The sequence below is a fragment of the Peromyscus leucopus genome, chromosome 6 (genome assembly GCF_004664715.2).
Source record: "Peromyscus leucopus breed LL Stock chromosome 6, UCI_PerLeu_2.1, whole genome shotgun sequence".
Lineage (NCBI taxonomy): Eukaryota > Metazoa > Chordata > Mammalia > Rodentia > Cricetidae > Peromyscus > Peromyscus leucopus.
This window is the reverse complement of record NC_051068.1, coordinates 45189920-45212295: the sequence shown is the minus strand read 5'-3', so window position 1 is coordinate 45212295 and position 22376 is coordinate 45189920. Positions and strand designations below refer to the sequence as shown.

Sequence of the window (22376 nt, the reverse complement as noted above, 5' to 3'; positions counted from 1 at the left end):
TTCTTGCTGCTTGGTAGACCTGTCATGGCCTCTGCTATTTGCTAAGCAGGCACCAGCACAACACACTGCAATTTCTTTAGAATTATGTTCCAGTTATAGAGAGAATACTACAAGACTGACGCAACTAAACAATCACAAAAATCTTATCACTTAAATCAAGGCATCCATTCCACCCTTATTTTTTCAATCTATCTCAAGAATGATTTATTCTTTCTAGTCTTGAATTTTTCGTCCTACTTTTAGTTTCAACAAAATCTATTCAATGTAGTTGGGCATGTATACCTATTTTAACAAATACTATTCAGTTTCTCCTAATAAAAATATCAAATAATTATACATGGAATAACTCTACCCACGAAAAAAACAAAACAAAACAAAACAAAGCAAAACAAAAACCAACCTCAACAACCTCCCATTATGACATTGAGTTTTGTTTTATTTTGTATTTTGTCTGCATAGGATACTGGTGCAAAAGTACTAGGGACAATTATAATAAGTAAATAGAAAAAATTAAGTTTTCAAATACAATTTTGAAAAAAAGTTAGGGTAGTAAAATAGATTTTCTTATTTAAAAAGCTATAGCACTATTTTCATTGTAACTCAATAACAGTTTTTCAATAATTCCCTTTAATTTTTTTCTGGCAGAACAGGTTCATGAATTTTTTTTTGATAAGACATTCACTTTACCAAGTCAGTGGTGGTGCATGCCTTTAATCCCAGCACTCGGGAGGCAAAGGCAGGCGGCAGAACTTTGTGAGTTCGAGGCCAGCCTGGTCTACAGAGTGAGATCCAGGAAAGGCACAAAGCTACACAGAAAAACCCTGTCTTGAAAAACCAAAAAAAGACATTCACTTTAGTATAACTATCTCAATATTCTGCAATTCAGAAACTTAACTTCATTATCTTTCAGAAGTTTAATAAGATATCAATCTCTTCCTTTAATTTGCTATCAAATTATCTTAAAATTTTTATCTATTAATTTAAAAACATTAAAGTTTGCTACAGATCAACTTCCTAAGAATAATTTCTTATATAACAAAAGTAGATATATTTTAGATACCATACCTATTATATTGTTATAAAATACAGTAATTTGAAGTACTTATTTATCTGTTAGTTTATTTCTTCTAAAAATCTGAAAATACACTATAACTATTTCATATTGTTCTATACATTTTCTTAATTTGTCCCATATTCTTTTCTTTGTAAAATGTCAATGAAAAGATTAAGTCTACATATATAGAGATCACAGGGGATGCCAGATGTTGAGAGGATCTCCGGGGACCAGGGATCCACACCAGGGGGTTGAACAGCCTAATGAAGCCACACATGCTGGTGAGGGACACAGAGGGTGGGCTTGGAGGGGCCTGCTCTCATCTGGTCATTTAGGAAAGATGACAGAAAGATTTGAAATCAAGGTCAAAATGAAATGACTCAATGCCTTATTATTTCTATCAATTGTTTTCTGCGAAAAGTTTTAAAAATTTACCTGAATTAAAACTAAAGAAAGTAATCTTTTCCATATTCTTAAGTGACAAGACAACATTAAATCTATCTCAAACCCCTCTAACAAGTGACAGAAATGAGAATAATCAGCTTTGGAAAAGAGAGATTAAAATACAAGTTAGGAACTTACTATGCTTCTTATATTGAAAGATTTACAAATGTGAGTTCAGCTTATTGCTTTGACAACAAACTTTAGTAAATGGACTAACCATAAGTCTGACCTTAGGCAATAACTAATGAACCTGAGAGCATTTTAATATATTTTCTTATCACCAAGTGAAGCACTTTAAGTTATTATAGTCAGGCTGCATGACCTCATACAATTGAATCATGCTAGAGGCAAATAGGCTAATGTCTTTGATAGCAATTAGATAAAGGCAGGATGTTAACTTGTACTTTAAGAAGTGTTAAACAGAGGGACTCAACTCCTGGTTTAACATAGTTAGAGATAACCTACATATATAACAGCAGAGGTTAATATGGCAATGGCCTCTTTCACCTGTCAGAAGAAAATTAACTTTGTTTTATTTGAAAAATTATTAGGTTATTTTATTTTTATAAAGGATGCTTTGCTAGTTTCTAAAAACATCATGATCTACTCCAATATCAGAGCAGCTCCCTTTAATGTTTATAATTTCCAATATACTTAGCATTAGTTGAACAACATCTCTTGTCGGTTAGAACAAGAGTCATTAATCTGAGCTGAACATGGCAGGTCACAACAGTGAGATCAAATGATAAAACAGTACAAAATATGATACAGACACTAAAAATCTATGATGTCATTGATTGTGATGCACAATTCTAAGCTCAAGTATAAGAAGTATATAATTCTAAATATAAGTAGCTGTTAAATTATTTTCATAATACTCTTATTCCAATTTTATGGTTATTAAAAGAGCTCTTTCAAACTGAAATTTTTGTTATTATCTATCACTCCTGCACAGATATAAAAAGACACAAGAGAAGCAACTGATTAGAGCATTTCTAAAACTCCTTCACATCAGACAAGGATTCTTTCCAATCTTTGAACTTACAGCTGTTGGTGTCAACATCTTTGTTCAAAATAACATTCTGTCATCAGAAGTATAATGTGAAACTTCACATTATACTACGCAATGGGTGTGTGTACACAAAGATGCAAATCACAATCATAATCCATAAATACATACAATTATGGAAACATTAAGTTGTACTTCAAAAACATGTACAATTATATAGTAATGGGAACCAAATTTTGAAGATAGTATTTCTAAGGCATCCTTGCATTAGGGCATTCCTAGTCCCTCTCTTCCCTGCCCTGCCCATGTTTTGACAATCATTTAGTACATTTCATGCAGGCTTTGTTTTTGATACAGGGTTTCAGGTGGGCCAACCTGCCCTTGAATCTGCCATGAGCCTGGAATGAGCTTTAGTTCCTGGTCTTGTTGCCAGCTCTGGAGTGCTGAACTTACAAGGACTTTTTTTTTTTTTTAAGATTTATTTACTTATTATGTATACAGTGTTCTGCCTGCACATAACCCTGCAGGCCAGAAGAGGGCACCAGATCTCATTACAGATGGCTGTGAGCCACCATGTGGTTGCTGGGAATTGAACTCAGGACCTTTGGAAGAACAAGCAGTGCTCTTAACCTCTGAGCCATCTCTCCAGCCCGACTTTCTTAATTGTTATCTAATGTGTTAGTACACTAGAGCAAGGGTGCATTTCCCTTCTTCAAATGGTTCTTAGAACACTTCTTGATAGCCAGTGGAGGGCTAACTGGCACTTTATGTGGTCAAAATAACAACTAAGCCCACCACTGAATAGACAAGACATCAGTGCTCAACTGCTGTCTGGTGATTTTAAGTTGACTGTAAGATGAACTATCATAGCCGGGCGTTGGTGGCGCACGCCTTTAATCCCAGCACTCGGGAGGCAGAGCCAGGCGGATCGCTGTGAGTTCGAGGCCAGCCTGGGCTACCAAGTGAGCTCCAGGAAAGGCGCAAAGCTATACAGAGAAACCCTGTCTCGAAAAAAAAAACCAAAAAAAAAAAAAAAAAAAAAAAGATGAACTATCATTTCAAAGATATTAAAATAATTTTAAAAGTTATGCTTTAGCTAGCCATGACGGTGCATTACGTTAATCCCAGGACTAGGGAGGCAGGAGCAGGTGCATCTCTGTGAGTTCACAGTCAGCCTGGTTTACATGGTGAGTTACAGGACAGCCAGAGATACGCAGAGAGATCCCCTCTCTCAAAAAAAAGTTATGGCATTTGTTTGACTGCTTTAGCATCAAAACAAAAGTACGCTTTCATAATAAAGAAATATGGTTTAATACTTGTTTAAGAATTTGTAAATATTTTGGTTGGACATCATTGCACTTTCAAAATAGCTATGTGTGTGTGTGTGTGTGTGTGTGTGTGTGTGTGTGTGTGTGTGTGTGTGTATACTAGTAACTAGTAGAGACCAAGTGGTGAAGAGGAGGTCCTCTAGAGAAAAGAAAATGACATAGTGTTATTAAGGAGTAAAGGGGAAGTTAGAATAGGAGGACTAAATGGAGAGGGAGCTGGGAGAGCAGACTAAAGGAGGGAATGTAGAGAGGGGCAACCAATACTGGAGGCCTTTTGAAACGCCACATGGGAGCTACTGTCGTAGAAGCTTCTTAAAATATATACACGTATGAAAGGAGTTTAAAAGGAGTCACCACATAATAGGGGAGAGAATATCCCAAGAGACACTTTATGCTACCAAGCTAAACCTTCAGTGTCAGGAATGGGTTACATCTTGTTGAGTCATTGGCTAACGGGGTCCCTGCTGTGGGATGGTCTGTATGTCAAATTACTCTGATTGGTCAATAAATAAAACACTGATTGGCCAGTGGCCAGGCAGGAAGTATAGGCGGGACTAACAAAGAGGAGAAAAGAAAGAACAGGAAGGCAGAAGGAGTCACTGGCAGCCGCCGCCATGACAAACAGCATGTGAAGATGCCGGTGAGCCACAAGCCACGTGGCAAGGTATAGATTTATGGAAATGGGTTAATTTAAGCTATAAGAACAGTTAGCAAGAAGCCTGCCACTGCCATACAGTTTGTAAGCAATATAAGTCTCTGTGTTTACTTGGTTGGGTCCGAGCGGCTGTGGGACTGGCGGGTGACAAAGATTTGTCCTGACTGTGGGCAAGGCAGGAAAACTCTAGTTACAGGTCCCATAGACTCTTCATCTTCAAACATCACAGGCTACTGCTGAGGCTATTGTTTACCCTCCACAATCTGATGGCAAGGCCCTACTGCTGAAGGTACAACTTCATCACAAATTTCATCACAAATGGAGAAATCAAGCTGGAGGCCAATTAGAAGTTTCACCCCTACTGACTAGTGTTCATAGTGCCACTGGAGGAGAAAAGTAATCATCCATGTCACCTGGCCACTGAACTTGTGATCTAGAACAATGCGAGATACACTGGTGCAAAGGAGGCACAAATGCTCTGGGAGTCACCAACCACTGTCTGATGGGACTGAAGGCCCATCCCATGGGATGGCATCCATGCCTGACGCTGCTAATGTGGCCACACACTTAAGATTGGATAGGCTATGTGTTTCAGAAACATAGCCATAAAACGACTCCTTAGGACCCACAGATCAGAGCATTGGTCAATCCTCATTAGAGAAGCTTCTTCTTGCAGTAGATGGCAACTGACCAAGGGACTCATGACTGGAGAAATTGGGATGTCTTTATCACATTCCTCCCCATAAGACTCAGGGATCAATGTGGAAGAGGAAGCAGAAAGATTTTAAGAGCCAGAGGTGGTAAATGACACCAAGGAAAGAGCATCTTCCAGATAAAAGAGGATTAATACACACACAAACTCAAAGAAACTGTGACAACATGCACAAGATCTACAGAGGTTCAAACCAGACAAAAATCCTAGCACTGAGAAAGGGAAGTAGACTCAGAAATGCACGCCTAAACTATAAGCTATTTTCAACTGAAACCTGCTGAGAAAGAGAAACTGTTTTCTTCAGTGTCACTGGTTATATCAACCACACTCCAGACAGAACCCATGCCCAGAGTAGTGGGCCAACATAAACAGACTCCAAGTCTGTTTGCTTGTTATGTAGGCTTTTTGTTTTGGCTTGTCAATTTTTGTCTTATTGGGTTTTTTTGGTTTGATTGTCATTTTTTTTTTTTTTTTGAGAGAGAGAAAGAACATGAAGCCGATGGGTAGGGAGATGGGGAGGATCTGAGGCAAGTTGGGGGAGGGGGAAAATATGATAAAATATATTGTATGAAAAAAATTTCTATAAATTGGAAAAAACAAAATTATACAATTAAATATTCCAATAATCAGTGATGGGTTATAAAAGGAAGGGGGTCAGTTTTCTTTAAGGGTGTGGCTCCCTGGTAGGTCATATCACGCCAATGGAAAAAGCTATATCCAAGAGTGTATGGGCTGCAGAAACTGGTCTTGATGGATTTAAGATAGAGAGTGAGAACATGAATTTGTATGTGTAGGAAAGGGGGACGGATCAGGGAAGAGCGAAGGGGGGTTGAATATGATCAAAATACACTGTAAAAACTTAAGGAAGGAATAACAATGAGAAAAAAGGAAAATGATTAACTACATACACAGAACAATTTGTTCTTACATTGTGTGGTAAATCAGCTGGTTGGAATTCTTTCCAAGCACTCAATTATGCAAAAGATCATGCAGGAAACTGCAGCCACCAGAGACATTTTAGAACACATGTAAGTTTGGGGTCAAATACGAAAAGTGCAAGGTGTTAGAAATCTAGACATTTTAAAAATAAGTTTCAGATTATTTTGATGCAGGTCATTTTTAGAAACACTGGTCAATTGTAGAGTTGGTTGCTGTGGAAGTCAAGATCTAGACCCAATTGCTATGTATGCTACATAACTGCAAAGTAGAAAAAAACAAAACAAAACAAACAAACACACAAGAAAAAACAATAAAAGGGGAACTGGGAATATAAAGTTAGAATGAGAATTTTAAGTTCCAGCTCTACTACTTAGTATCTGTAGGATCTTAAATCAATCACGTAATTTGCCCAATTTATAAAACAGGAACACTGCATATTCACATGGCTACTGTGAGGGTATAATTCTATAACCTGGCTAGGAATTAATTTAGCAAAGGAAGAAGGCGGAATAAACAACACAACAAAACAAAACAGTTCTTTCCCCTTCCCCTGCTACCACCTACTATATATGTTTACCCCAGGATTGGTCATATTGACAGATTTGAAAAATGTAAGCAATTTCTTCAAGGCATTCCCCAATTCTCTTGCCTACAAGTAATCTTTCTCTTTTCACAAACAGTCTACCTGCATTTTGTTACTAAAGCTTTTTCTGCATTGTTTCACACTTTATGCACATGGCATATCTTTCTAATGGTCACAAACAGATACATACATACATACATATATATATATATACATATACATATATATATTTAAAGACTAAGGACTTGTCTAATTTATCTTCATAGTAAGAGCATTTAACATGGTGTCAGCAACAGATAGGAGGTTTTGCTAACAGAAGGATATGAATGAAAAACAAGGCAGGGATCATGTTTCCATACTGACCTCTCGTTTTACACAACCATTAACTAAAAGAGGTCACTACAGCTCAATCAACACTAAAAGTCAGACAGGAGACACCGAACTGTGATTTATCAATTAGTGATTAGGTCAACTAATGGTTATTTGAAGGCTACGATAGGAAAGAACCTTTAAAGAGTAATACACTGGCATTTTCTTAGTCTGATAATACTGGTAATGGCTTTGGGGAAGAGACAAGCACATAGTGCCACATAGCTTAAAAACCCAGAGAAATGATGGGCATGGTGGCTACTAAATAGATAAGTACTTACAATAAGACAAGACTTTTTCTTTGATGTTCATAAATAAGCATTTCTGATTAGCTTCTTTTAAGTATTCTATGAATATTTTATATGATACGGACTTCATATTTACTGAGAAAGTTTTTCTCACTGAATCCAGAATGTTTCCCCAATATTTAATGTTTCAGAGGAAAGCATCTTTAAATAAAAACTAGTCAGTGACAATCACAACCATCTGATTTATGAGTCACCTTTATGGAAAATGATGTGTTATGCACATTTATCACAACTTGCAAGTATTTGGAAATAGAGACGACATATCCACAAATTTTAACTATGTGGTCAGATAGTTGATTGCCAGATGTGGGACAACACACACACACACAGAACCTGAACACTAGAGCTGAGTAGACGAGAGTTTCTCAATGGAATATGTAACCTGGTCCTAGACATAAGGGCTCCCAATCCATAGGAAGATACATTATCAGAAGCAGAACTAGTTGGAAAGGGACCTTAGAGATCTGGGAGTGCATTACATTTGTTAAATTTTTTGGTAGGATATTTAGTGCCATATAAAAGATTAAGATAAGTAAGCAACTTGAGCACTTGTATCTTCCATTTTATGATTTAACAAATACATTTCATTGTACATGAGTCTAAAATTAGAACCTCTGAATTTTATATTAAGACTATGGCAAATATTCACTCAAGTTATTGATACACTTTCTACCATTTTTATGTTTCAAGTTTCCCACAATCATGTCTATTTCTTTATCTATATTCCTGCTTATAATAAGTAATTTAAAAATATGATTTAAAAAATTCTTCAAGGTGTTTAAAAATAATTTTGAGTCAAATATGGTATATTTCATTGAAAAAATTGTTTCTTCATAGAGCATAAAATATGCTCTGCCAGCAAACTGCCTGAAGAGATTCTCATGTATACATATTTAAGACTAGTGTGCACAGCTTAATCACAATTTTCCTACATTGCAGTTTATTTTTGCTTTTTACAGCCCAGCAAATTGTTATAATAATAAATGTGGATTTCACTCCATGTTCTGAAAATCCTATATTCCAATGGTTTGCTATTTTCATTTAAAAATGGTAGTGAAATTCCCTTAATAAGCAATAGCACCGTCCTTGTCTGTACTCACTCATTCGCCCTGCGCACGTGGGCCTTACTTCTAAGCCCATTGAAAATGGTGTTTTCCAAGCATGTGCCACATGACTTGTTCATATAAATGGAGCAAATTAAACTGTCTCCACATATATCCTATCACATTTGTAGTCCTGATTTCTCTCTTTAGCACGTGGCCAAGACACCGTATTATCTGCCTGCAGAGGTTGACCTCAGGATATTAGATTCTGCCACACAGCTCTCTTGTACTAAACCGAGGGGAAACACTTAATCACCCCTGCCTTTTCAGGAAAAAATCAACTTTAAATTTGCCATGATGAAAAATCAATAACCCAGTAATTGCTTGGCTTATCATTGCATGGAAGGACAAATTGGGAAGCGAAGCTTAGCGTCCACACAGATTTCAGTGAGACACATGGAGTTTCAGGATCACTAAGCTAGAAAAGGAAAAGGTCTCAGAGTGATAATTAAATCTACTCATGCTGATTTTCTGCCAAATTTATTTCCCAAGAGTATATAAAAATGTTTCACCGCTTACTAGCCAGGCATAACTAATCAAATCAACATTACACCAACATATATACAAGAAACAAAAAATGCAAATGCAAGACTATAGATACCAGATTAATACTGATAAAAATGTTAATAAAATTACTTGAAATTTAAAAAAAAATTGTTTTGCTCTATAAATACCCATTAATGTTTTATCAACTAGCATGACATTCTAATTACATTATAACCTTCCCATTACTTTAAATGGTGAAAGTTTTGATTAAGCTATATAATTTTAGTTATTCAAAATAAATCTCACACTAGCACACATTAAGTCTTTTTATTCCCGGAACAATTGTTTGTAGCTTATTTCACCAGCTTCATTCTTCCCCAATGTAAATACATGCTGTTATGTATGAATCAGTCCATTATTCCACACATTTCACCTCATTCAGCGTAAGCTACCAGATCTGTTGTCTAAATTAGACTTCACACACAAAAAACAGATCCATTGTCCAAAATAAAATGAGGACTATACATCATCCTTCCGACAAGGCAAATACACACCAAGAGAAAACATTACTGGAGATCCTTGGCGTTTAAAAATGACTCCTACTAATAGACCCCAATCCATGCAGCACATCAGCATCACTCTAATGGAAGTGCAACACAATTAGACTCACACACTTGCACTCAGGAGGAAGAGGAACAGGAGGAGGAGGAGGAGGAGGAGGAGGAGGAGGAGGAGGAGGAGGAGGAGGAGCCTTGCTTTTTCTTTTGTTAAAAAATGATTTTATGTGTGTCCTTCAACTGGCTACTGGGAGTATGATAATTAAAACATTTAAAACAGCACAGGCCCCTCAGTCTCTAATCTGAAGCTCAGGTCAGCTGTCTGTAGATTCTAATTTGTCCTCCATTTGTATTCATGACAAGAAAATACTGAATATTTAACAGCAAACCAGCAGGAGGAGGTATTGTGGGCTTCGAGGTTAAATAATTTGATTTCTGTGCAGATTACATGTAACATCCAACAACTAATCTCACAGCTGATTTGGCAATACAATTACAGTAACAACGATGCAGGTGCACCATCACCACACCGGGAAGAAATAAGAACTTTTCTCCTGGGCTGGAAAGCAATAGCTTTAAAGTATTGCACTGCTCGCCACACTTCTAAGGCTACTTTTTCAACACAAAAGCAAAAATAACTTACAAAGCATGTCAATAGCTGCTGCTGCTGCTTTGAAGGCATGAGGAGCGCCTTCTATTTCAGCTCGCTCAACAGCAGTGAGATTTGCAAACAAAACACAGGTCTGTCAAGGGGCCTGCAGGATGTCTTCTGGTCCAGTCTCCTGCCTTCGGGCAGGAATACATTGAAACAGAAGCTTTGTTTTGATCCAAGATAAACTTCCATCTGTTGAAAAGTCTAAGGGCTCTTTTAAGAGAATGGACTGTTTCTTAAAAGTAAGAAAACAGTGATTAGGCAGAAAACCAGAGCAAATCACCACAACTTCCTTATAAGAGCATGGATTTGATTACAAATGTTCTAAAACACAGGGGTGGGGAGAGACTGAGGGGGGAGAGGGAGCGAGGGAGGGAAGGAGAGGGAGATAAACATTAAATAAAAAACCCTGTAGCATGGAATGCATGCCCAGGATATTTCAAGGAGTTGAAGAATGTACTTGCATTAAGATTTATGTTATATAAAGAGAAATCAGATTATTATACATAATCAAGTCAAATCATGCAGAAATAAAAATATATTTTATAATTTTACAATTTTCCATCTTTTAAATTTATTTCCTGGACAAGATCATAAACAATTACATCAATCTGTTTTTTTCCCCCCTCTGCTGACTGGTAGTTTTGTTTGTCATAATTATTGAAAAAATCTGAGGACAAAAACAATGGTGAGGACATTCAGGTATTAAGTAGGTGCTACACTATTCGAGGGTCTCCCTCGGCCTTCTTACTACACCGACATTCTCCAATGCCGTATTTATGAAAATGAAGCCCAGCTGGGTGTCCAGAGGCACGCCTACATTTTCAGCTAGCTCAGGAGCCTCAAGTGTGAGGACTGCCATCTGTCCACCGGTTCCCTATGCTGCACAATGTAGTGAGATCTTGTTCCCTCTACCCCAAAGAAACAAAAGACACCGCCATCTTCTGAATTTTCAGAATTCCCTAAGGAATCATCGTCTTCCATTTTTAAATTACTACAGAAACCATTCTGTATTGGGCATAGCAAAATGGACGTGTAAGCATGGTAGCTGCCTTCTCCCGGTTTCCACTCTACAGGAACACACTGTCACTTAGGGGTAACTGTGGAGAGTTGATCAGTCCTAAGAGGGAAAGGGACACACAAACAGCAGGCAGGACACTGGTCTGGACTTTCAAGAAGTTTTCAACACACTGTTCACAGACAAACTTCCACTGAAAGCATACCACCTTCCTGTGCTTGGTTCCTGTCTCTCTTTACTTTGAGCTGGATTAGCTCTGTGCATCTCCTTAGTTTGCTCAGGGACCAGTGACTCCAATGTAGCTAATAAGATTCAGTGTTATTGGCCAGCCTGGTTACAACCTCACAGGCCTTTCCCGAGTACGTGATAGCTTTTGTTCTTTTGTGAGTTTTTTTGTAAACATTCAGTTGAGACTCTGTTCCTGATTTCTGAGAAGACTAGAAAGTCATTAAGGGCTAATAAATAAGTCTTGTAAAAAACTAGAAAGAAAACATTATTTCATTTTCTAGTAAGTTTACAAAGTAGCAGGTCTCTTTATGGTAGTTTTTAAATACTTAAAAGCTTTGGTTTACCTTCCTATATGACCCCTTCCCTCTTTCCCATTTCCTTGCTGCTATATGCTTATACCATGTTTAAATGAACACTGATGAAGCTTTTTAATCAGTTGCAAAATTTAAAAATAATCTCATATACAGGTTTACATAAGATATAGAATTAGATATCATTTTATTATATTAAGGACATGGTCAAATGTCAGTTACTAGTAAGCATTTATAATTGGCCTAACTTCTATCACTGCACCATAAAAATCAGGAAAAAAATGGAAAGCAGGATGGCTCAGTGGAGAAAGGTACTTGCCACCAAGCCTGAGCATCTAAATTTGACCACTAGAATCTACATGATAGAAGGAACGAAGCTGCTCCTATAGGTTGTCCTCTGATTCCATCCCCCACACCCTAAACAGATAAATGACTGACATAATAAAGTAGACAGGAAGAATTTTCTCATTCCTTCACCAGTCCTTTCAAATTGATATTTTCTTTCCCATCTCTCCATTGTATTCTCAATATATGAGAGAAAAGTCTGCAAGCATTCGGTACTTTAAATACACTACACTATGGTAGACTGCTTGTGTAGCGTGCAGGAAGCCTTGGGCTCCATTCCTAGCACTCCATTGTTAAATTTTTTTATAAGATTATGGAAACTTAAGCAGAAACTAGGTATTTTGGCATGCTATGGAAGAAAATGACTCTTTATAATGTTAAATGGTGTTTTGAGAGATGAATATATAAGAATTACGACAATTATCCCATGTATTTATTTTATTTTCCTTTTAAATTATTATTTATTATCCCTAGGAAAAATATGGTCTTTATAATATATTCTGACTGTGGTTTTCCCTGACCCTCCTAGTTCCTATCCACTTCTCTCCCATCCAGATTTACTTCTTTTCTGTCTCATTAGAAAACAAACAAGCTTCAAAGGGATAATAATAAAATAAAAAATAATAAGATAAAACAAAAACCAACACATTGGAACTGGACAAAACAAACAAGCATAAGGAAAAGAGACCAAGAGAAGGCCCAAGAAACAGAGACCCACTCATTCCCACACCTAGGACACTAACCTGGAAGCCATGATATATACACAGAGGACTTGCTGCAGACCTGTAGAGGCCCTATGCATGCTGCTTCAGTCTCTGTTTTGGGCTTTCATCATGTTGATTCACAGGGTCTTGTTTTTTTGGTGTCCTCCATACCCTTTGGCACTCTTTGTGCCTCCTCTTTCACAGGGTTCCCTGAGCCCTGAGAGGAGGGATTTGATGGAGACAACCTTTTGGGGCTGAGTGTTCCCAGGTCTCTCACTCTCTATGTAATGTCTGGCTGTATTGGTTCTCATCTGCGGCAGGAGGAAGCCTTCTGATGATGGCTGCATAAGGACTGGTCTATTAATGTAGCAGATGCCACTAGGACTCATTTTCCTGCTACAGTCTTTTAGCAGACCAGTTTATTTAGTTCTGTCTCAGGTCCTCAGCTACCTAGTCTCAGGTTCTTGGCCACCTAAGCAGTGTTGGGAGTGGGTTCCATCTTGTGGAGTGGGTCTTAAGTCCAATCAGACGCTGACTGGTTACTCCTACAAGCTTTGTGCCACCACTGCACCAGCATATCTTGCAGGCAGGACACCACTGTAGATCAAGGGTTTATGGCTGGGTTGGTGTTTGCATTTCTCTTTTAGTAGCATGCAGAGTACCTTCCTGTACCAAAGAAAGATGCTGTAACATAGGGGTGAAGGCTCTATGTAGACAATGTCTTGACATCTCCATGTTCAATGAGTTGTGTAGGTAGTGTCCTCATCAATAGGGACTTGCTGTCTATCTCTGTAGAGCAACCTATAGTCTTGACAACAGCCTGGATTGTTTGGGGGTTCTGATGAGACCCCTTTGGCCAGCAACTCAGTTAGATGTAACCTAGTCCCCAGATTAGAAGCTTCATTTGGTTTCAAGAGATGCCCAGTTGGGGCTCTGTCTCCCTAGTTATTTGGCAATTTCAGTTAGATAGCCTTTATATATGCATATATGTTAGGAAGCCTCTATTGATTTGTTGGGTTTCACAAGTGGCTGAGGTTCCTACTTAACATACCAAAGCAGATCTGGCCTCCAGGTTCTCCCTGAAGCCCTTTAGTCCATACCTGTTAGGCCCTCTCAGTTGGCATACACCATCTCCCTACCCTGAACTCTTCAGTCTAGAGGGCTGGGCTGCTCTTCCCTATAAATCCAAACATTTTGGTTGCCCACTCTTTTTTTGTGCCTCTAGGCCTCTTAGCTGCTGCACCTGGTTCCCTGCTCCCCTCTCCCTTACCTTCATCCCTCAGTCTGGTAATTCCACTCTGGATTCTCCCAGAAGTACCTGTCCCTGACTCTGCCTTTGCTCTCCCACATATCTATAATAAACCTTCTCCTCTACCATACCTAAGAGCAGTTATGTTTCCTTTTTATTTATTCATTTTTCATTCATTTGGTGCTTTCATACTAACGCTCAAATGGCCCTTAATTTTAGCTGTCTCTCCCCATATTCCCTCCCAAGTCCTCCTCTTCTATCCCCCTCCCCACCTCATACCTCCATTCCCACCCTCTCCAGCCACCCATCACAACTATCTATTCTATTTCCCTTTCCTAAGCTATCTGATTCTCCCAGTTTCTTACTCTATACCTAAGCTCTGTAGTTCAAGGGACTATAGCTTGGTATTCACTGACCACCTCCAAGGGCATGTGCACTCATATGCATATACCCACACAAAGACAAATAACAGTATATACAATTACAAGTAAAAGTAAATCCTAATTCTCTTAAACTAAAAAAATAAAAATGAAGTTTTAAGTTACCTAATAATTATGAATTTTTGGGTACTTTTCTTCTTATTTTGAGAAAAGCTTACCAATATGAATTTTATTGAGAAAAAATTACCCCTGGCTAGTCTTGTGATTATATTTGCAGTGTTAGGCCAAATTTTAATTAATTTTATAGGGAGTTAGATTTTTGTATTAGATATTTCTTTTTTAATATGAAGAAATAATACAACACACATTCTCCTCTTTTTATACTAAATTGTTTGGGGGTGTTGTAAAGGTAAGTTTAAGTGAAATTCTGTAGAGAATGAAATAGAAGAGAACTAACATAATTGCTGTTACTTGAGAAAATAAAAACCTTTACTTAGTGGTATAGACATCAAGACCTGAACTACTCAGAGCTAACGTGAAGAGTAAATAGTCATTCTGCAGGAATAATCTGTCCTCACAGGTTCTGATTTTGATTAGGTCATTTTGTTCCCATGCTAGTATTTAACTGCTGCTGTAGAAATACAGAAAACTTAGGTAAATAAATAAATTTTATCCTGATGTTGGAACAAAGTATAAAAAAGAGTCCTATAGTTTCAGTAAGGCCAATCAGACTTAAAAGGAGCAGAACCCAATTGAAAGGCATCCCACTGTCCTCTTGGAGATTAAAGTTCCAGATAATTCAGTTCACAATTAGAGATTGTCACATCTCTTTACTATCACCTCAGGCCCACTAGTTGCTCCTTCCTAAAATGAGTACAATGTCCATGACAGCCAGAGAACCACAGTCATTTCCAGTTCCTAAATGTACTTATGATAAGCATGCAAAAAGATGCTAGAACTTACAAAAAAATAAAGAAGAGCAATAACTGATCATATGAAAGTTTCACACTACATTATTATAACATTTAGATGGTAGATAAGAATATTAAACTTTCTTTAGTGGATGGAGAAAGTGGGCTTAAAGAGATCATCTAAGGTTATATAGGATGAGAAGACACTAACCTCCATTTAAAATTTCTAAACCTTATTAATTTCTTTTCTTGATTTTTTTTTGGCTCTTTCTATTGTACAGTGTAAGCTCTTATGCTGGAGCATTGATTTTCCTTTTCAGGATCTATGTATATGGTACAAAGCAGTACCTAGCATGTGGAACACTATGTAAGTACACATACACACACATATTTAAATTTTCAAGGTTATTTTGTGTGTGCGTGTGTGCGTGTATGTGATGTATGTGTGGTCATGAGTGTACCACAGACAGCATATGGAGGTCAGAGGGCACTCTGGGGAGTTGGTCTCTTCTAACTTCACATTAATTCCAGAAGCCAAAGCCAGGTTGACAGGCTTGTGCAGCAAGTACCTTTGCCCACTGAGCCATTGCACCCACCCACGAGGTTGATTTTTAAATGATAAATGTTACTGAAAGGTCAATTAAAAATTATGTAACATAATATATACAACATTATACTCTTGTGCTGTAACTCTAAGTACCAATAATAGCTTGTAGTCCTGTGTAGTTATGAAGTACTTTCTAACCACGACATGCCATTTTATAACATCTCTAGGCAAATTTTATTATCTTCTCTACTACCGAGTTGCAGTGAGGTTAAGTTACTTATCCAAATATACAGCCAAGGAATGGCAAAGCAGATTCTAAACCTCATCTCTTCTGTCAGTTAGAGGATACCAGGGCTGTTTCCACAAGAGCATGTTTGCCTGCCTAGATTGCATTGGCTTTCCTAAAATTACACACTGATGGGCATATAAGAGGTATGTCTGCTTCCTGATGCTTAATTTATAGTAAAAATGGCTAATTGAATACAAAGGCTGTGACTTTACATTGGTGTTGAAATTTGTGTTTGCAGAGAAGAGAAAAAATTTAAATTGCTAAGGAAAAACATGATGGGTGATCACTGGAGGCCTATCAATGGTCATATGGATATCAGCATATCTGTATTTCATGAACAAACAGATCTTGCTGAAAAGAGCTATGATGTGATCTAAATTGCCTTCCAACTCCATAAAGAGTATAGCTAAATGTGTGATACACAATGTGCCAAGAATAATCACTAGTACTAAACTGTTCTGAAGATGTATATAAACATGGTCAAAATTTGTGATATACTTGAAATAAGGAAATTCTATTTATGAAAGCCAACACTATGTGCAGTGACTATATCCTCAAAAGCAGGACAGTACTATTAAAAAGAGCAAACAAGAAAGGTTTATCTCTTGGTTAAAAAATAAAAATTAATTAGCACACATTGACCATAGTTAATGCTATGCTGTATAACACAAAGTGGTATGTAAGCAAAGGGCTAACAAGAATTCACAACCACATTGTGGTAGACATGGCATCAAGGGGACTATAAAGGACAAATCATTCACTGCTGAGGGAACTAAGACAGATGCTTTGATAAAGGACCAGGTGGTCTGCAGTGATGTTTGACTAAATAATGACTCAGGAAAAAATATATCATACAGCAATGTATTCAGGTTAAGGAGGTTTTCTTCTTAAGAATATAACACATTGCTGCTAATGTATTAACAAGACAATTATTGACATTTTAAATATATTGCATTATAAAACATACAGGAATGTCACATCTGATATACAGGAAACACAACTTTCCTAAGGAGACATTTTAAATCCTGTAGTGGAACTACCTAATACGGTAGGTAAGTCAAAGTGGGGAAGTTCTCTTGAGGGCTTAAATCTCAGCTATCACAGCCCATCACAATTCAGAACTGAGGCCACTGAGGGCAGTCTTTCTAGTTCTGTCTAACCTTACATTAACATGCCAATTGAACAAACAGTGACTTAAAGGGTAGCCAGGTACCAGTTACCGCAGTTAGTTAGACATTCTTTACAGAGTTAGACAGATCTCATATAGCTCAGATAATCTCAGACTCACTATGTAGCCAAGGTTGGCCTTGTTCTTTTGATCCTTCTGCTTCTACGCCCACAACTGCTGGGAAGACAGGCATGCGTGACCAAGTCTTGCTTCTGGGCTTTCTTTTATAGTTACTCCAACCTTCTCTTAAAGATATGTAAGAACTCCTTTTCCCTGGATTTTAGGTAGTGAATCACAGTAGAGGGGAAGAGGGGAAAGAGTTCTGAATATAGTAAGACTGTGAACCATAAAGCAATGGGATGGGCAAAATCTCTAAGAAGGGGATCTGAGAACTGAGATGCTTAAATATGGTCCTAGTATAGGTCCTGAAATACTGGAGGCAGGTGGGACATTGAAAGTGTTCACACAGACTGGCCAGTCTAATGAGAGAAAAGCAGATAAAGACAATGGAAAAAAGACACTGATACATGCTAAAACACCATGCCTATGTCCTGAATACTTCACCTGGGACTCCCAGAAACTTAAATGACAAAACGCAATATGGGAACAGCTCTATGTAAGGACAAGGGCACTATAACACAGAGATGCTTAGGAGGTGGAATGCAAGATTCTGAGAGGAAGACAAGGCATAGAGGAAGGAAGAATGAAGCCATAGTCTCGGTATGTGGGGTATGTGTACATGTATGAGAACATGTTTCCATGTACGTGGTTGCCGAAGACAGAGAAGGATGTTGGGTGACTCCTCTAGCACTTACCACCTTACAAATGAGACAGGGTCTCTTTGAACCTGAAGCCTACTGCCTAGTCTAGGCTGGCTGGTAGGAGCCCCTGGGATCCATTTGTCTCTGTCCACCAAAGTTGGGCTCTCAGGAGGTACAGCCACATGGGCTTTTACATGGGTGTTGGGGATTTGGACTCCTCCTCTTGCTTTCACAGGAAGTGTCCTTCTCCAGTTGGCCATCTCCCTACACCCTTAACTGTATCACTTCTGGACACTAAGAGTGAGGCTTGTGATTTAGGACTGTTCAAGGAGAGTCTTCACCACTCCCCAGGTCTGTAGACAGTGAGTGAGCATGGTGTCTTGTGGCAGTCCTCCACACATTCCAGGAATAAGACAACAGCACAGAACTCAGAATTTGTGAGGCCTCCCTGGAGTTCAACTGTGTCAAATATTTAGAACACTGCTGGATCCGCCTTTCCCTTTAGTGCCAATTGTTCATAATCTCACCTTGATTAGAGGATTATTGGAGAGGAAGAGAGGAAAGAGGAAATTAAGGGTAATCTACTTTATTTCTTATCAATCAACTGTGACAAAAGACTTGAGTTCTAACTTAAATAAACAAGACCTGCAGTTTGTCTTCAGTCTTTGTTAGAATTGCCTTATATTATGTTCATATTTTCACTGTCCACTAGTTCCATGAATAATTTAGCATAAGCTGACTGAGTTTTTGGAAACAAAAATATTTGAAGTAAAAGAAAAAAGCCTAATAAATAGACATTTTTGAATAAACATAAGGGGAAAAAGTATTCAAAAGCCACTATACTTATACCAAATAAATTCATTAGATAAATAAAATGCAAATGAAAGACCATTATGCTTATAAAAACATTAAAACATAATTAGCACCCTTAAATGCATACTAAATTAAATATAAAAATAACATTTGGAAAACCCAAGCAGTTGTATCACAGCATTCTAGAAGTAAAAATTATTTTCAATTATCTACTTTAAAAGTATACTAAGAAAGCTGGGCATGTATATATCTCAACCCTTAGAGAATGATGTGGGGAGATCTTGAGTTCAAGGGCAGTCTGAGCTACATTAGTAACTTGCAGGCCAGTCTGAGCTACATGACAAGACTATTTCAAAAACTGAGCAGGGATAGACAGAACATTTCTGAACATATACAGAGAAAAGAAAAGCCAAAGTAAGATATTCTTCAAGTCAAAACAAAAAAAGAAAATTGAACTGAAAATTTAAATTCATTAATGAAATACAATCTGAAGTTGGAAAAAAGTACTTAACTTTAAGGAGGCAAAATTTAAAACTAAACTTTGAATTAACTGTTTACTTTTACTAGAAGATGTATTTTTATATAACTCTAGTAGAGTGAAAAGGGCTAGTAAATGGCTTATGAATGAAGGCCCATCAACATGTGCTAGGGACATCAGTAAGTGGAGAACCAACTGAGCTATGTGTAAGGGCCATAGGAAGTACGCCAGTTGGAGGGTCGTATGGTAAAACAGTTACCTTGGACACATTTTGGTATACAGCCTGACTTTGATCTCGGACACAATACTTTCAAACATAATATGCTATTGATTTAAGAACACTTAAAGGAAAAGACTGCATAATAGTCAAAGTGAAATTGCAAGGTCCAGCTTTTGCTATGCTAATACAATAGCTTTGTTGAGATAACAGAGAGTGGATAAAGGAAGCCAGATAGACAATATTTATCTACATTTGAACAATGCTTTCAACCCTGTGCTGCATATCAGCCTGCTGAGAAATTAAGATATGAATTGTATAGATGATGTGACAGAGTGAATTACTAGTGGCTTCTAGATTTGAAATAAAGGATTATTATCCTTTCAGATACAGAAGTTCATACCAATGTATCTCAAGTTTTAATTTGCAGCTAGACTAATTATGTGAAATAAAATAAATGTAGCTTATACATTAATCATTTTAAGGGAAAGGTTAATTTAATAGAATTCAATATAATCCACAAGAAAAAAAATTTGGAAGCAACCAATAACAAAGAATCTAAAAGTGACTAATTTACCTATACAAAACTAGCACAAGGAACCTCATAAATAAAATATGTGCCTTTCATATTTTAGAATCAGTGTCATATAGGTTAATTAGCTGAATTTTTCTTCTACAATATATTATTTTCCAGTTTTTTTATGCACAGAAAATTCAGTGAACTTAAGTAAAGATAAAGCCATATAGCAAATACTGGTAGCATTTCTTATTATTTAACTTCATGTTGCCTGACTGTAATTCATTAGAGCAGCTGTGTAACAGGTAAGGTCTAGTCTTGGAGAAAGGACATAGAGGAGTTGGCAAGCACTTTCAATGTGATTATTTCAACCCAGTGTAAGCTCAAAATAAAGCATTTAGGTCTGGACTTAAAAGAGCAAAAGGCAATTGGCCATCATGTAACCATTTGTTCATACAATAATTCAAGATTCTTATTATGTGTGAGGCATTATGATACTAGGTCATCTACAATCCTGTAGTGTATGCTTACTTAGCAATAATTGAGTTGGGAAAAAGCAATTAAAACAGTAATGTTGCAAGGCTGGGATTTTTCAACAATTCTCAGACACTGTAGTAGAAAAGATACTATGTACCACATATTATAAGGACTTAGTTAATGGAAGTTCAAAAGTATTGTAAACAGAATTGCAGTGTAATGCTCTAATACCTGCAGATATTAAAATATCTTAAAGTATCTTTTGAAGGAATTTATAACCAATTTATGATAAAGAGATTATTAGAAATATTATATAGGTTATAATTTCAAAATGCAGGATTTGAAAGCATTAAAAATTTTCTTGTATGGGGCTAGGAGTTCATATTATTTTTTTCATATTACATTCAATAATAATGTTAAAACCTGCAACTACTAGCATTTATTTTTTTACAAATTGATTAAGACTCTAAGATCTAAATGAATGTGATCAGGATAAAACTACTGCAAATATTGGTGGACTGTAACATGTTCTACTTGCAACAGACAGAACTACATATTTTATAAGGTTAGTATTATCAATTGGCTATATTGATCTGAAGCCATACAGTACTTCAGATCCCTGAGACTGTTGTACATCCAGTGCTCTATCTACTGGTTCTACAGGCCCACCACAAACATCAGTGAAATCAGAGAATGCACTGAATTGCAAATGCCAAGATGTATACTTTATAGAGCCAAAAGAAGAGAATTTGCTAATGGTTCATTTTCTCAGGGTGTTATATTATTAGTTGATCACAGATAAGAGAATACAGTCAGGATTTCTGCAGATCAAATCAGGTAAGAATAAGATACATACCCTTGTATATGTGAATTTAGTTTGAATACGTGTCTTTGTAGAATTCTGCACAGAAGCCTACAGACCTTTCCTATAGGTTGACACTGGACACTTGGGGTGCTGCTGTTAGCATTTTAAACTCCAAAACTCAAACATTCATGGTTTTGCTGGATCTCAGATTCTAACCAGAGATGAAAAACACATTTTTTTTAAGTCCCTGGATGTTATGGTAAAAGATGTGTATGAATTAGAGTAAGATCTCAACTTTCTAATTTACTCAATAATATACAATGCCAAAATTGGCACTCAACACATTGCCAGTCTTTCAACTTCTCAGTACATATTTCCTCTTACGAGCTTCTGAGAAATTGAAAGACTCATAATGTGTTCTAAGTGTTTGTGTAAGAGTCGGTGTGAACATGCTTGCCACAGTGCTAAAGTGACAGTCAGAGGACAATGTTCAGGAGTTTGTCCTTTCCTTCTACTATGTAGATCACAAGGATGGAAGTCAGGTAGTCAGGCATGGGGAAGTATTCTTTGCCACTGGGTCATTTCACTGGCCCCACAGGATGCTTTTAAACCAATCTCTGCTAGCAAACATTTGTGCCAGGCAAGGACTGTAGTGTAATGCTGGAACTTAGTTTAAGATCATGAAATGGCAGGAAGCCCTGTCAAGGCATTAGACCATATTCTTTTTTTAAAATTAAGATTTTTAAAATTCATTTTATATACCAATCACAGATTTCCCCCTCTCTTCCCTCCTCTCACCCCCCAGCTCTACCCCACAGCCCACCCCCCATTTCCTCCTCCAACAAGGTAAGGCCTCCCATGGCCAGTCAGCAGAGTCTGGTACATTCTGTTGAGGCAGGTCCAAGCCCCTCCCTCTGCATCAAGGCTGTGCAAGGTGTCCCACCATAGCCTGCTCATGC

At 37.4% G+C, this 22376-nt stretch overlaps 1 protein-coding gene across 1 annotated transcript in view; it reads right to left on the bottom strand.

Moving 5' to 3' along the window:
- Positions 1 to 22376, bottom strand: part of Rsrc1 (arginine and serine rich coiled-coil 1) — a 319301-nt gene that overhangs the window by 32127 nt on the left and 264798 nt on the right. The window lies entirely within an intron of this gene.